The 18,835-nt window shown below is 29.6% G+C and overlaps 1 pseudogene; it reads right to left on the bottom strand.

Moving 5' to 3' along the window:
* Positions 1 to 1,471: 1,471 nt before the first annotated feature.
* Positions 1,472 to 9,405, bottom strand: LOC111214445 (annotated as a pseudogene).
* Between the last annotated feature and the right edge of the window lie 9,430 nt (positions 9,406 to 18,835).

Raw genomic sequence — 18,835 nt, 5'->3', positions numbered from 1 at the left:
ATAATATTTTGCGATTGATTCTGATTTGATAACATTTTTATACCCTTTAAGAAAGGAAACTATACAATTATAAATAATTAATAATTTTTTTATAAATTTTTAATTTTATGAATTATTTCTCAGAAATTTAAAATCCGTATAAATAGTTTCATAAATCCTAATAAGTGGTTTTATGACTCAAGAAAATAGTTTTTTATCTATGAAGAATAATCTATAAACTTAAAAAAATGATTTAAGAATTTTATAAAATAATTCTATATATTAATTTAAAATTAAAAACCATCAATAAGTATTTAGAAAAATATTTTATAGAATTATTATCATTTTTAAATTTTAAACAATTTACAAACCTGTTAACTTTATCGATGGTTTTTAATTTTATAAAATATTTAGAAATTTTTTTATAAGGTTATTAAATCATTTTAATAATTTTAAATAATTTACAAACCAGTTAACATTCATAAACATTTTCTAAATTCCTATAAATGATGAGAAATTCTTCCTTATAAATAGGTTTATAAATCTTTATAACATTTTTTATAGATCTTTATATATTTATTTGTAAACTCTTATTAATGATACTAGGGGTTGGCCCGCCCTACGGGCGGGTGAGTTTACACTAAAACTATTTTTATATTAAAATATAATATTTTATAAATCATTTAAAATTTTACTTTATATTGAAAATAGTAAATATATTATTTTTTTATTATAATGATTTGTATTTTTCTATTTTATTTTTATTTCAATTTGATATAGTTGAAGAAAATCTAAAGTAAAAATAACTAATATTTTTTTTTATTTCTAAGAGTATCATATTTTAATATTATTACATTTACTATTTTTCTCACAGTAATAAATTAATACACCAACCTCCAAGATAAATCAATGTAGTCCAAACAGTGTATTTCAAGATAAATTAATACACCACTAATTTTAATATTTATAGTTGATCACAGTAATAAATTATTAGATTTAAATGTGAAGTGGTAGATTGCACTGTTTGATGCTTGCCTTCTATCCTTCTTGAAATATGTTTTGATAGCAAGATTGCCCTTCTCATTCCACGTGCATTTTTTTTGGACTACATTGATTCAAATTTATAATGTGTTTAAATAATCAGTAACTATTGAATATAGATTAAAAATGTTTATATTTGGAATTTATATACCGTGTAACACGCATATATCGCAGCCACCTACGAAGCGAACAATTGTTTTTAAAATCACAATTATTAAAATATATGTATAAACTTTACAATAAATAATACATATATGAATCGAAAGATAGTGGTGAAATATATTTTTCTTAATTTTTTTTAAAATATAGATATATATATATATATATTAATATTTACTAATGAGTATATATTTATATTTATTTATATATAAGTTTTTAATTTTGTGAGAGATAGTTGGATAAGGACTCACAGTCATAGAATTTTGGTGCGAAATTTTGTTGCTCAAATCTCATGGATGGGCGAGCTGTCCGAGAAAAAGGTTAGTAGTTTAATTGAATGGTAATTATAGGACCAAGTAGTACGAAAACATCTTGTTATTATATTTCATTTTTAAGCACGAAATTATTGACAAATATGCCTTTTACAAAAAAAAAAAAATTATAGACAAATATGTGGTTAATAATTTAACATTGCTCGGCTCAGTCCATAAAAAAAGTAGGTGTATACCTTTAGTTTTATTCCGTATTCCTAAAGGCCGGCCACGCTTACGTGTCACCGTGTTGCCACTTGATGACTCTTATATTGGAAGACGAATATTTTGTTATAGTTAAGCAGAATAATGATGCAAAAGCATGACATATATGATTTAATAATGGTAATGCAACTGTACAATTGATAAATCCATTTATGTGTATGTATAACGAATGCAGGAAGAAGATCGAGCAATTAACTTGCTGGCTTGAAAAAAAATTTTCTTATAAAAACATGCCGTCTCCTCGGGGAAATATTTAATTTAGCTTTGACCTACTGAGAGCTAAACTTCGGACATGTGCATCGGGAGCTTTTAGCAGTTTCTTAAGGGGAGGGGGGAAGACCACAAAAACATAAAAATCGGTAACCAAAAGCGCCAGTTAAGGATCAATGTTTGAGTGATCCTTGTTTCTTTTCTGTTAAAAAGTAATGACAGATCATGAAAGCTGGATCGTTGTTGTTTGCTTTTTCTCCTTTACGTGTTGTGTCTTTAAGGATGATCACTATCATCATGAGACCAATTATTTTATTGGAATAATTTTCGTTCATTCTTTAAAAAGAAAATGTGAGTTCACATTCTTTTTAAAGAAAATGTAATTTTCGTTCATTTGCGTTCATTCTTTAAAAAGAAAATGTTTGTACTTCATGTTGGGATCTTGTCTGAGAGAAGAAAAAGCTACAGAGAATGTAAGATCTGACATATGAACTGTTTCTACACAAGTTCTGCCTCAGTAACACAGAGATCAATCATTATACAATCTGATTATTCATGCATAAAAGAATCAAATTTATGGCCTTTCAGGATCCGAGAATGACTACTAAGTACTAACCTAGGAAGGTTTTAGTTTATTTGTTACCACTGGTTAGCCGATGTTTCCCGGTACTTCTCATCATCATTGCCCTGAGGCAACTGCTTCGGTTAGTAACTTTTGCCCGGTTACTTAACAGTCTCTCGGATATTCTATCTTTAGCGGTTGTTTTCTTACGCCGTGCCAAGGAAAAGGTTTGCTTCTTGTTTTTCCTTTCAGCAAAAACTCTATTGAACTCCTCGTCGATAAATTGAGGCTAAAGCAGCATCACGCAGAACTGAAAACTTATGTTCCTTAACCTTAGCATGCTTTGCTCGCTTTGCTATTTTCTTCAACTCTTCTCTGTCTTTCTCCCTGATATTCTTCAGAGCTTGTTTCGCTTTTTGCCTAGCTAACTGATTGGGATCAGAATCTGAAACTGTTCCATCCATAGGCGTGTCATCCTCCTGGCTGATCCTTGTAGTTGAGGAGGAGGTTTGGTTTTGACTCTCTTCTAACGAAGATTCCTTGATTATGGGGTTTTCTTCATCATCCCGAGGTACAATGGGTCCATGAAACGGGCAGGCTCGTAGGTCTCTTCTCTGGCAAAGACCACCTTTCTTCAGAGGAGCATGGCATGGAGGTATCTCTGTTCTCTCTTCTCTATAGACACTTGCCTGAAGATTCAGTGCTGCTATTTTATCTGCTGGAATTACAGCGTCTTGATCCACCCTGCCCCAGTGGCTCTCGACCTCTATGCCTCGGTGGTTAGCTCGAAGCCTCGAATTAACTTCCGTAGTTGAGTCCCAATTACTCAGCTGTGATCCCCAATTCATCACAGGCGCTTCAGAAATTAGCTTATCCCTAAGAGGGTCACCACTTCTTCTAACCTGGACGCCTTGTTGGAGAGATTCTAGTGTAGACCTATTTGCTTCACTTGATGAACCCTCACCGTTTTGAACTCTCGGCAAAGGAGCCACCTTTTTTACTGGATCAGATCCAACCTTACCATCATCTTCCTCCCAGATATCTTCTTCATCTTCTTCTTTCTCCCAAAGTCAATCATTCTCGAGATTGTAAAACCAGCTTGCTCACATTTCTTCTCAGTTGCTAATATGCTATTCCTAATATCAATCAACTCTTTCAACATGGAATCTCTGGTGTTATCACTTACATCAACCCTGATGAGAAGTGAGATCCCATCTTGAACCGAGACCAAATGCTTTTTCATCAGAAGCTTGCCCTGTTCCCTCAACACATCATTAAGTAATATTCTATCGTTTCACCGGCGATCCGGAACGGCGGAGAAGGTAAGTGTTTAGTTGTCGAAGAGAAGAAAAACAAAACGACGTTCCCAGTGTTTGGAGATACGATTTTGTACATTTATTGGGCCAATCAATGGGCTTTATACAAAGCTCGAAAAACTCAACTCTTTTTGTCGCCAATTTTGAGTAGTACGTAGAATTCAAGCTGACATGACAAAATGATTGGCCAAGAATATTTCATCTGACGTGGCACCTCTTAGAAGCTCCAAAAATAGCTTCTTTTATATAGTAGGATAATAATCATTATTGATGATTTGACACCTTAAAATGATTACCGAATATTTATATAATTATAAACTATTATATATCTTTTATTAACCATTAGAAATGAATTAATATAAATGACTTTATTTTTTCTTACAAAATATATATTAACCATCACATATGATTTTAAACTAATGCAAATAATTTATAAACTCGCTATATGATGCATTAATAGTTATTATAATATATTTTTATTACAATTATATGTTTTATATATGTATTCTGACCTATATAGAAAAATAAAGCTTTTTACAACTGTTTATAATAGAAAATAAAGCTAGTATATTATTTTTAATAACTACTTTGTAACAACATACTTCATATAATTTATAAATAGACTATTACTGCAAAAACAAATGATGGAGTAGTAAGTAGAATTTCCATAATTACTACCATTAAATACTATAAATGATTATGCATAGAATATATATAAATAGTTTGGAAACTAACATTAATTGGTTTTAAGATTGCATTTTTAGACTTGATTAAAATAAATAAAAATTAAAAATCATTGACCAATGAAATTACAAGAATTTTTCTCAAACTGTATATATGAGTGACACATCAGCAAAAGTCAGTAAGGTGGATTCTCAATTAATATATAACTAGGCGGACAGTCCGCTCGCATATGCGGCCATTAACATTAATATTAAATTGATATTATATTTACAACTATATAATACTTATGTTACATGTATATGGTTAATATGAAAGATTCGATGTTACATATTGATATTTATACTATGTTCATATGAACAAAGAATACATTAGAACGTTTACAAAACAATCACATTTAACACTAATCTTACAACATCAGAAAAATATAATTGAGAAAAAATAAATATTTCATGCATAACCCCAATAAAAAAATCAGCCATGAAATATAAAAGAGAGATTTGAATTACCTGAGATTTATTATCATTGGTTTCATTGTAACAGCAGAGATGATTTACAGTTTCCTTCTTTAAGCCTTGAGTCAGAATATAGGTAATTTGCTAACAAAAATATTTAAAGATATAAACAATCCCTAAAAGATAACAAATTATATAATTGATAGGATAACATCAATGAGTTTCAAAGTTTTTAAAAAGCTTTGAGATTACTTTTGGCTCTCAGACGTGTCGAAGAGGATCACGCACAATAAATAAATTGCACTTGATTAGCATACATATTTTATATTATATTTTTGATAAGTGATTTAACTTTATAAAAAAAAAAAGTTACCTTTTTTGAAAGGGATGATCAGTTCCTGGATACACAGAGTCGTCTCTTTTTGTTAGTTGAATCACTACTCATGCAAAAATATAGATAGAGATACAACATGTAGAGGAAGAGAAAAAAAAATAAACGGAGAAAAAGAATCTCTCATAAAATTACCAGTAATGGTGTTCCCGTTTATGAGTTACTTATTGATTATCATACACCTGCGCAAGATCACAAAAGTAGAATTTAAATTATAACGATCAAAAACATATGAAAACTTAAAAGATAGATGCGTGAAACTAACGGGGGTGGCATGATATTTATATAGCAAATTAGTTTAAGTTTCTAGATGACCTAGTTTTCAAGAGAAGCTATGATATAGAATATCCTCTAACAAATTTTAATTCAGTTATGAGATATAATATCTTCTAATAAATTTTTAAAGATATCTTGGTTATAATATATACATAATTTTGGTAACTCAAATCTTGCTATACATATATATAAATATATATATTTAAATATTAAATGCATGATATTAGAAAAGAAGATATCTCGTCAGTTGATTGCAACATGTTTTTGATAAAACAAATCCCACTATAAAGATTTAAATAATAGATAACTAGGAAAGAATAAGGAATTTTAACGTTAAAACCCCCCGACTAAGTTTGTTTTGGGTAAAAACCCCCAAACTAAGTATTTAACGAAAAAACCCCTAAATTAATTTTATTTAATGAATTAAACTCTGATAGGTCATAATTACTATTACTAACAGTAAATCTTTAGTTTAGGGGTTTTTACACTAAGTAAACATAGTTGAAAAATTTTACCATTAAAATGACAAAAATTCAAAATATTGTAATAGGAGGATAAATTTTCAAAATACATTTTATAAATTAATGTATAAGCTTCTATAAATGTCTTAGAACCTCTTATAATAATTTAAAACGTCTGATTTTTATAAATGTATTTATAATTTTATAAATGATTTATAAATCATGCATTGAATTATTAGACATTAATAGTTATTATGATACTTTATATACAAATATAATTCTTTCTATACAAATATAAAATCATTATATCAATTCAAATAAACCCTTTTGTTTATTATTTTATGTAATTTATAAATATATAAAAAAATTGATCGCATTATTACTCTTTCATAGTTTTAACAATTAGTTACTATAAATAATTATTTCTAATATTATGTAGATTATTTGGAAAGTGGTAGTTGAATTATCATTTCCTTTTAGATATAATTATAATAAATAAAATTAAAAATCATCGGTCTATCAAATTATAACAATTTGAAGAGTTCATTTATGATAAACACGTAATAAAAAATCACTTATGTGACTTCTCAATTAATATATAGTAGGATTTATATTTTTATAAATAATTTATAACATTATATAAATAATTTTAAAACTTTGATAAATTTATTCTGTAAACAACGATAAATAATTTAAAAATCATATTAATAAACATGTTTGGATTTTGTAATATTTAAAATAGTTATTATATAATTATATTCGAATACAATTCATCAAGTAGAGTATTTAACTATTATAATTATTTTATATAAAAATTCGTTCATTATATTTTATAGTTTATAAATATTAAAAGTAATAAATATAACATTATTAATCTTTATATAATTTAGAGATTTAGTTGCCATAAATTGTTATTTGTAATATTTTTTAGATTATATGGCAAGTGATGTTAAATGTTTTTAGACTTACCTTAAATTTTAGATCTAATTTAAATTAATAAAAATTAAAAACAATCGACCAATCAAATTATAATAATTTTTTTGAAACTTCACTTATGAGCGACATGTCACCAGACCTCACTAAAGTGACTTCTCTTTTAATATATAAGGAGATAAGATACAACATGATTCATAGAAACCCAATCAACATTTGGCCACAAGATTATTTACCCAGTCAACATGTCGACCTATGTAATAACCCTTCTCGCTTAACCTTGTTCCATGTACATAACTTGACTAGGTTTTTCGAAGTTACAAACAAAGATAAACGAATATTCAGTTACAAAAAAAAAATATAACATCTATTTAGTTAAATATCAAAAGAAAACAAATAAATGCTAACAACTCACGAATAAGAAAATGGGTAGATGTTGGTCTTAGACTCTTAACAATGCAATTTATAACATCAAATAATATTCAGAAACAAAATTAGACCTACATTAGAACCTCTATAAATTAATATCCGATAAATTAATAATATCTATAAATTAATAAATTTCGTCGGTCTTAATTGTACCGGTTCAAAATTTGACACAAATCGATAAAATAATAAGATAATAATTTTTTTTAAAATATATGTAAATATATAGTCTCATTAAAATTCTAAAAATTAATAATTTATATGTATACATATTTTATATAAGTAAGAACCTATTATTATATTGTTTGTTTTATATTCACAATGAAATTATTGTAACACTTAATATATTTCTATAAGATTTAGTAATATTATATCTAAAACCACATAAAATTCTATGCAATATTATTATATACAGAAAATAATATAATAAAATTAATATAAATGTTAAATTTCAAAAAATAACAATTAATGTCCATACACTAAATGAAATATTTTTCTTATCTTAAAATAAATATTTTTATAAATATATTTTAAAATAAAAAAAATTCAAATAAAGAAAATTTGTAAATTAATATTTTTATAAATTAATAAAATAAAGTCTCAATATTATTAATTTATAGAGGTTCTACTGTATACTGTAAAGTTTATATATAATGTTAGGATGAGACGAAACACATGATTTGTCAAGGTTAATTAATCAAGAGTTAGCTAACAAACATTAACTAAGACATTAAAATTTACTAGAAACAAACACTATATGAAGTTATAAACCTTATATATACTAAAGTAAAATATGTTATCTTTAGAAAAAAATCATGATTGTGATTTCATTTTTTTTTTTTTTTGAACTTTTGATGCGTGATTTCATTTTTTGATATTACAAATGTCCCACATGACTATTTACGGAGTAGTATTTATACTTAGGCACCACTAACCAATCTCGTTATATCCGTAGTTGTGCAACCTTTGTCACATCTCGGAATTTACTAAAATAATGATCAAAGCATTATAAGAATATTAAACGAAATACACCATTTTTAGTTCTACAAAAAAACTAAATACTGTTGTATAATAAAAGGTGGGAGATGATTTTATATTTGATATTATATATTATCTTTTATAGAAATAAAAGAAAGATGAGATGGAACAAGAGAGTGAGAGAGAAATGAGTAGGAGAGAGGTTCATGTGTGTAATAGGAGAGAGAGATGTTGTATCAAAACTGATTACTTTATTTCTAACACATACACATCTTTTTATAGTACAAAATATAATGCTTAGTCATCTCTTCTCTACAGACACAAAGATACATGCTTATGACAAGATGGTGTTGAAGTGAGACATGTGTCTTTTGGATAATCATCTATATTATAACACTCCCCCTTGATTATCCAAACTTGTATTACGTAGTGCCTCGTTAAAAACCTAATCATGGAAAAACCCATTGGGACAAAAACCATGACAAGGAAAAAAGAGTACACTGTCCGTAATCTCCCCCTGAAAATAGTGGACCTAGCTTTCTTATCATAGGTCACGTAAATGCTCTTTGTTTTTCTCGAGCTCCCTTATGTACGAGAAAAATCTTGTAGGAATGTGCTTTGTTCTATCAGTTTTGATGTAGCCTTCTTTGAGTTGAGCAACACAAGCCGAGTTGTCTTCAAATATTTTCGTCGGCTTTTTCTTATTGATTATTCTGTTTGATTCTTGTATGTGGTGACTCATTAACCGAAGCCACACACATTCTCGACATGCTTCGTGAAGCGCAATAGTCTTTGCATGATTCGAAGATGTCGCAACCAGATTTTGTTTCTGGGACCGCCAAGAGATCGCGGTTCCACCAATTGTAAAAACCATATCCGATTTACGTTCGACTTTATAAATAACATGTATCTGCAAAACCATACCAAACTCGGGGTTTCTAGGTAAACCAATCCTGAATCAATACGTACCTTGGAGAGAACTGACATGTTCTTGACGCCATTCTAATTTCCATAAATATGAAATGAGCTGTATCTTGCAAAGACATTAGTGTCTAAAACTATATTTTATCAAATACAACTTGCAAGACATATAAGCTCACAAATACTTTATTACCATTAGCATCTCCAAAGTACTTATTTATATAAGATCTTACCTGGATCTTTTAAAATAACATATCTTTTAAGATCGAGAGATCTATTTACTATTGGAGTACTCAAATGAGTCGCTTTATTCATACAAAAGCGTTTCAATAACCTTTTCGTATGATTTGATTGATGCACAATTATTCTTTCTCGGAGATGCTTTATCGGGAGCCCAAGACAAAACTTTGTCTTGCCGAGATCTTTCATTTCGAACTCCTCTTTCATACGAGTTCGAGCATCATCAACCTCCTTTTGTGTTCCAATTATGTTCAGGTCATCTACATATACAGCAATGATCACAAAGCCAGATGACGATTTCTTTATAAAAACGCATAGACATATCACATTATTAACATATCCTTTTTTCAAGATATATTCACTTAAGCGATTGTACCACATGCGTCCTTATTGCTTTAATCCTTATAGTGATCGCTGTAACTTGACCGAACAAATCTCCCTGGATTTTTCTTTCAATGCTCCTTGCATTTTCAATCCCTCAGGGAGTTTCATATATATATCGTTATCCAACGATCCATACAAATATGAAGTCACAACGTTCATGAGATGCATCTTAAGATTTTTAGACGCCGTTAGGCTCATTAAAAATCTAAACGTAATTGCATCCATTACCGGGGAATACGTTTTCTCAAAATCAATTCCCGGTCTCTGAAAAAATCTTTGGGCAACTAATCAGGTTTTATATCGTGTTACTTTTCTCACGAATACCCACTTATACCCAACATGATTTATATTCTCAGGCGTTATGACTATAGGTCCAAAGACATTCCTTTTATTTAGGGAGAATAATTCAATTTGAATGGCCTTCTGCCACTACTTCCCATCATGTCTTTTTAACAAATGGACCTTGGATCGGGATCACACTTTTATGATCGATCTCTTTGGACACAGAAAAGGAGAACATTCCATCAACATATTTTGTCTTATAACTTTTCATCAAGGGTATAGTTGATGAAAATCTCATACTTTTCTGTTCCCTTTTCGTCATCTGGATCATCTTTATTTGGTTCATCTTGAACCTTTTCATTTATGCCTTCTTTCAGCATTTTTCAGTATCATGTTCTTCTGGAACATTTCCATTTATGTCTTCTTTCAGACATCTTAGCATCAGGTTCTCTTTGAACCTTTCCACTTATGTCTTCTTTCAGACATTTTTTACTATCAAGTTCTTCAGGAACTTTGCAACTTTTCTCAACCAATTTATTTCGGGGGTTTTTATCTCTAGAACCCGCTAGTCTCCCCCTCTTTAACTGAACCTTAGGTTCATTTTATTTCCATCAGTTTGTTCTTTAGGAACATCAACTCTTGATGGAACATTTTCAGCGGGTATATCATATCGTATCTGTGAACACATTTGGTAACTGGTTTGTCAAATTATGCAAGTGCACAATTTTTTGAACTTCCAGCTCTCTTTGATTTGTAGGGGGACCAAAGTGCAACAACGAATGTGTACACCATGTAATTTATTTAGGAATTTCTCAAATTCCTCCCCCAAACGCTGGAATTCATTCTCATTAAAATGACAATTGGCAAATCGTGCCATAAACATATCACCAGTTACTGGTTCAAGATACCTTATATACGGCTTGTTCTAACTCTTTCAGAGTTTTATATATTCCCGAGAGTATCTTTAACTCTCCAGGGACTACTAAACATCAAGATGCAACTCAAGTTATTTTTATCCTGCCAGACATTTCAATATATTGCATCTATTTTAAATTTTCTCCAGTGACCTCGGAACAAGCCGTTTTTCATACTCAAGGTCATCTTTCATTTTATTCTCTGGAGAACTATACCTTGGACTTTTGGTCCAAAAATCTCTCGTTTTTTCTAACGAGCTTTATATCGAATTGATGGCCAATCAATTCACTATATCCTCACACATAGAGGTAGATTCATAATCTTTATTTTTATAGCGCTTTTTCATTTATTTATTATCGCCAATCTATTTTCTCTTTGGTTCCATCTTTTTATCCGTACTGATATGGTTAATCGAGATCTCTTTATCATCATTGATGATTTACCCAGGTACCTGACTGTAATATTAACCATATCAACGGTCTCATCATGAGATTCATCCTCTATTTATATTTTTGCTCCTTTTCGAGGACTCTTTGGAACCAAAGTGGTCTATCACATCTCTAACGTGCCATAGACTCATATATCGTCCGTTTAGGACATTATTTTCTTATTGGAGCATTTTCAGCTGGAATATGAGATATCATTATTTCATCAAAATGTCTGGCAGGCATTTTGTGAATGGATTATTCTACTTTTCATTGTAATCCATTTCACATATCTCTTTCCATCAGCTTATCATATGCTTCTAGCAAACTTGCGAGCATATTTCTAAGTATCCATATACTTTATCCCTCTGGATTGTATATGTCTTTATTACATGCACAACTGCATGTTTACACCCGATCATGGGGATCATCTTACTTGAATTTACTTTATCAAGTTCTTTTTCAAGTGCGAACATAATTTTTCAATGTTCCACTCACTATGATTCTTTAATTCTCCCCCTCGAGATGATGACACTCCATGTCTAAAAATCTCATACTGAATCCCACTCTAGAACCAATAACATATTCAATTTTCCCATTTGGGATGAATTATGTTTCAAATCCTTTAGAGTGAGATCTTAATTTGGGGTCTGTTTAAAGAAATCACATATTGTGAACTTGTTTGATGATTCATCACCATGATGGTTTTCTTTATTTCCTTGACATGCTATATGTGAAAAACTTCTGGGTTTTCAACATTTCACAATAATGTCGATAACATTATTGGAGATGGCTATATATCAGTAAACTCCAGGTTTACTACTCATTTATAATTTTGCCATCCTTTTTCTTATGCATGTCTTTTCATCATAAGCTCCTCTAGAGCCAATAGTAATTTTTATATTACTAGATACTATACTTATTTATTTTGAGAGAAAAGAAATATTTGTTACCTTTATTAGTCATGTACGATGACCCAATATCTGCCAAGTATTTCTATCTCCATCCTGAATCTCAAAATCTTAATCAGGAAGATATTCATTATATCACCGATACTCTCTGGTTCACCCAGAAAGTCTATCACATCAAGATGAGTATTCAAGCTATGAAAGATGGTTCGGGCTCATAAGAGACGAAGTTTAATATACTTCATTTCTCTTTTTCTTTTTGATTCTCAATATAGATCGGCTAAATATTTGGCATACGACAACTACGTACCCAATTTTCTTTCTAGCCGTATCTATAGCAAACCTTTTATGTTTGCCTTTTATCACCCGACCACTTTCATTTTCGTGGAAGTTCTAATTATTTCGCATGGACGGAATATTCTTCCTCGTCCACTTCCACGACCACGATAGGGGGTTTCAACCGCATCTACACCCTCGTCCTTTTCTAGTAGGACCGACTTGATGGTTTAGTATCATGATTTCATATTTTTGTTTTCAGTTTTCAAGGAGGATTTACATCAACTCCAACTATTTATTGAATCATTTCTTTCAAGGATTTAATTATTCAAAGATCTTCTAGATCTTTTCTCATGATACACCTCATCTTATAAACCATCTTTAAAGTGGTGTAAATTATCATGGCTTAATCTTTTTTTCATCCAATATAGATTATATCGATGATTTTTCAAAGCTCATTCTCTCAGGTGCATCTTTGCACCCACTGTCCAAACTTTATAATTATTTCTCGTAATATCAAGGATATTTATTTTGAGCTTTGTCAAAATTCACTTGATAACATTATTCATAGAATAATATTATAATAAAGACGAGAATTTAAATGCATAAATTAAAAGCATAAAATAAATGCATAAATTAAATTGCAGAAATTTAAATTGCAGAAATTTAAGTAGCATAAAGAAAATCGGGAGGCTCCGCCTACCACATGATTCGAGGAGTCATAGACTACCATATTGATCATTTTTCAAAGTCCGAGGAGACATGGTCTACCATTTTGACTTTTACTTATTTCAAGGTCCGAGGAGACTTAGTCTACCATTTTTGACCTTTTCTTTTTATTTACGGAGGCAAAGTCTTCCACGTAAATTTTTTTTTTTTTCAATTCACAGAGGCAAAGCCTATCACGTGTTTCTCTGATCGTGAAGGCATAGCCTACCATAACGATCAGTCGGGAAAGGCAACGCCTATCATCCCGGAAAATAAACGGAGAAGGCCTAGCCTCTCACTCCGGAACAATAATAAAAATTAAATAAATTAAGTATATTGAAATATATAAATTTAAACATTACCTCGACTGGTTTAAGAACTTTCGGATTGATAAACCTCAGTTGGTCAGAGCTTCATGTTGATAACGTGTTGTATAATAAAAGGTGGGAGATGATTTTATATTTGGTATTATATATTATATTTTATAGAAATAAAAGAAAGATGAGATGGAACATGAGAGTGAGAGAGAAATGAGTAGGAGAGAGGTTCATGTGTGTAATATGAGAGAGAGATGTTGTATCAAAACTGATTACTTTATTTCTAACACATACACATTCTTTTATAGTATAAAATATAATGCTTAGTCATCTCTTCTCTACAGACACAAAGATACATGCTTATGATAAGATGGTGTTGAAGTGAAACATGTGTCTTTTGGATAATTATCTATATTATAACAAATACACCAATTTTGTTTATGACGAAAAAAGGACGAGCGTACAAAAACATAGGACGAAGGTAATTATCACAACAAATAATGAGTGGATGGGCTTCGTCATTAAGATTAGTAGGTCCCATGTCCCAAAAGCCACGGATACGAAGAGAGCGGCTTATCCAGAAAGTAAAATATTCATTTTTGTGTTGCTGGTCAGATCATATAGGATTCCCTCAGAAGTATACTCAGCCGTTCACGTGTCACGTTTCGTCGGTGGCATATTCTGTCGCACCTTCGCATATTTGGAACTCTCTCAATTTGCTTTCTTTGTTGTTAAACCATCTTCAGCTCTACTCAATTTTTTACTTTTAAATAGAGTTTAAAGTTCAGTTGTTCCAAAAAAAATAGAGTTCAAAGGAAAAAATACACTTATTCTATTTTATTTTCTATTCTATTATAAAATAAAAAATAAAATTACTCTATAAATACCAAATTTTATTTTTAATTTATTATTTTATTTTTATTCTAAAATAAAATAGAATTAAAATAAACTCAACTTCATTATAAATTTACTCTATTTTGAAATAAAAAATAGAGTAATACATTGACAAATGCTATACATTGAAAAATGTTCAGTAAGCACGATATGTAAAAACATTACTTAAGCTTACCAATTTTATTTTTTCTACGAAAATTAGAGTATAATATCGAATCTTCACACACAATGATTTATACTAAATTTCTTTCCATAAAATTACAATAATTATTTTTAAATTAAAATTATAAACTTATTTTTTAATCTTAATTGACCACATTTTTGGAATTGGAGTTTGAAACCAAACTTTTTTACATAAAGATGATAAAAAGATTTAGATGAAATTTAGTGTAAATCCAATTTTATTCATTTGTGGGATCTGGGTGGTTCGGAGAAGACCACCACAACTCTTTTATTGTAGAGAATCTATATATTCACTACCTAGATGACCAATTCATACCTCAATAGAAGATCACAATTCCGATCAGTACATACATTCGAACTATGTGCTAAAACATATATCAACATATAATATATTAAAATTTTATACATCATTTAACAAAATTTGGCTTTTACCTACATTAACTAATTATCTGCTAGTAAAAAATAACCCAATCTGAGCTGTCTTTTACATATTGATTACACAGTTTTTTATATTTTAAATAATTAATAATTAATTAAAACCTACTATCTAAAAAGGAGGTGGGAGAGACTCAAACCTGGGTTTCAACAGTATTTCAACAGATACATTAACCATTGTGTCGGTCACGATTTGTTGATTGTATTCTTTATTGTTTCTTATTTATAATTAATGAATATTTTTATTCAAATATGGTAATTCGTTCAAATAATTATTTAAACAAATAATAATAATAATAATAATAATAAATAATAATAATTTTTAGTTTTCGAATATGATTTCAAATTCAATTTTTAAACTTTTGTTTTGAAATTAAAATATTCTTTCTGAAAATATTTTTAAATTTTTTTGCTACAGTCGGAAGTGCAAATCAATACATATACTTGGACCGTGTGCTAAAATATAGTTGTAACAATGACGATTAATCATTTAGTAAGAGAAGAATTAACGATGGGTGAAAGAAGATGCTCGAACTCTAATTCTTCAACTATGTTGGTTATATTAAATGGTAAATATACATTTATATCTTTAGGTTTAACTAATAAAGACTTAGGGTTTGAAGTTGAGGGTTAATTTTGAATTCTAAAATCGAAGAAGTATACTTTAATGTAGGAAGCAGGTTTTACACCTTCATCAATATTTTCAGTCCAAATCGAAGAAAGACTCATTTCGTCCAAAACAAAGCCCAAGGTCTACCACACTATGGGCAACAATATATGAAGCATATCTAACAACCTGCTGAATACAGATGATGCACTATGCATGCTTTAAACGTACTTACGATGAAGCCAGTTGTATATGTATCACAGCGAATATATGTCCTTACAGACAACTGATATTACCTGATTGGAATGGACATTGAATATGTGACATCATCCGTAAGTTGTCTTCTTGTCATATTCGGAATCTTATTCTATCTATAAATACGAGCTTTAGCCGAGATTCAGGAGATACACATCTTTTAGAACATGTTAAAATTATTTTAGAAAAATAAACATTCGAATTCTTTATTCCCTTAATAGTCATGAGTTTTCAGTTTGAGATCTAACAAAAACTAATTAAAAAAAAGGAAATAAAAATTTCATACTTTTTGACGGGTTCAATATTTAAAATATTTATCCATTTATTTTTCTTTGGTTTTTGTGACATACTATATAATGTGATTGCTTTAAAACAGATAATGGAGTTCGAACAATAGTAGGTTTGCTGAAGGGAATCTTTTATCAGTTAATCAAAACTATCTAAAAGACTAAAACATTAAAAGTTGATATATCTGATACAATTTTCAGCATCAAAAGAAAAAGAAAAAAGAAGTTTTATTTGGTTTGGTTTTGTTTTACAAAAAAAAAAAGAGTTTTATTTGGTTCCTGTACGACGAGTGAAAATTCACCTGGAAACACTTGAGTATACACGTGTCAAAAAACGAAAGACTAACAAAAAAAAAACTAAAGGGCAGACAATTTGGGCTTCGAACTGCCAACCTGAAAAATGTATAAGGTGAAACAAACCAAATGATCTAGCGAGCCAATTAGCAGGGATCTTTTTAATAATAGTTAATATAGTAGACGCTTGAAATTCAAACACTGACAGCCTCTCTTGCTGACAAAAAGAGTTCTTCGAAAAGAGTTCTTCTCCCTGTTTCTTGATTTGTTTTCATAGACAAAACAAGGAGCCGAGACAGACGAAGAAGAAGAACACGAACTCATCGTATTTCTCGTTGTGAGATTTTTCAAACTTGTTTTTCTTTTTTTTGGCCAATTTTACCGCTAAATTTGATAATCGCCAAAATTAAGAGAAAATCCTCTGTTCCTCCATAATTTTTTTGTCCACTTTCTTGATTAAGTTTTGAAACGATGACTGAAAGAGGATCAATTTTCAAAAACTGTGAATAGATATGACAACAGGTTTAAAGAAGATGATGTGATTAGGAAGAACCAACAGTTAAAAGAGGTGGTGTAGAGTCAGCGTCAAACACAACTTGGTGGCATGTTCATCCCTCTTATGTAGCGAGATCATCTTATCTTATGTGAGAAAATACTCAAGGCTCATCACCATTTCAGTATTATCTACAAAGAAATCTTATTGGATAATGAAGTCAATCCCACTACTCGAATTTACCATGATGTGAGGATGATACTCAAGCAACAGAATATGTGTGTCAACACAGAACATGTGTGTCAACATAGATTATAGAATTGGAGATGTTTCTGGAATCCAAGTTGGGTTGGACTTCATTTTGGAATGATGAACAGTATAGACTATGAAGAAAGTCGTCAAAAATTGTTTTGGAGACCACTATTGTTGTTTCAGAAGGAATCGAGTACAATTACATGTTCAAGTTTGATGAACTGATATACTCTTGGATAGGGAAGATAAAGAGATTTAAAGAATGTTTCATTCATAAAACTTTTTAATGTTCAAATTAAAAGAATCAAATATATATAATATTTTTATTTAGTCTTTTTATCCAAATTAAAATATAAAAGAATGAATAATAGTAATCTATGTAAGGCATTTAAGTATTTATGAACTTTTTGTTAATAAATATATTGATTAAGTGTAATGATCAAGTAGTTATCACTTTTATGAGAAATTATGTTTCAAATAACATTTGAATGACGAGGAAGATAAATCTAGTCTGTTGTAGTGTATTTTTATTGCATTTGATTTCTATTGATTGCTTCTAATGTTTTTTTCACAACATTGCCTCTAATGTTTTTATTTCCGTTTCATTAAGCATTCATCATTATCATTATGATTACTAATTATATGAATTATTGTTTGGAATATTTGTGTATGAACTAAAAATATGAAGTGTGAATTTGTAATGAACTATTATATAAATTTTCAAGGATCAGTTGTTCTTGATAATGTTTTCAGAACGGTTCTTTAACCAAATTGGAAAAGTTTTTGAGTCATGGATCAATATAATTTAACGGGGTGTAACCATATTCAATTAGCTTAATTCAACTAAATATTGGCATTTTTTTATTTATGTTTCAACAAAAAAATTAAACATGATTGAGTTTATCTATTAAAATTTTCAATAAAATAACTTAAATGCAAACTAAATGGAAAGCGAACACAAAAATTGGTATGTTATGAGTCAAAGATTTATACTTGTAAGTTACAAAATTCAGAAAAAATCAAACATTATAAGAAGCATAGGAGTTTTTATTTGTAGCTTCCTTTTAGTAATCCAATTAGATTAATTGGTTATAAAGACTAAATAGTTGATAAAATTGATTTTTGGCAGTGAGTTACAAACGGCCTCTGTTTTATTTGGTTCATTAGTTTGATGGTTTCTGGTTTGTAGTGGTTGGATATGGTTTTCTCGGTCAATTTTTTGGGTTTTCTTATCTATCCAATCTAGATAAATTTTTAGTTTATGGCTTAACATGGTCTCACCACCGGTCCGGTTTGGGTTGAAAACACTTGTTCGTATTAATTGATTATAAGCTATTAAAAATTATAGGCTAGTC

Source organism: Brassica napus, chromosome A2 (assembly GCF_020379485.1).
Source record: "Brassica napus cultivar Da-Ae chromosome A2, Da-Ae, whole genome shotgun sequence".
Taxonomy (NCBI): Eukaryota; Viridiplantae; Streptophyta; class Magnoliopsida; order Brassicales; family Brassicaceae; genus Brassica; species Brassica napus.
Note: the sequence above shows the minus strand (reverse complement) of the source record. Positions and strands in the feature narration are given on the sequence as shown.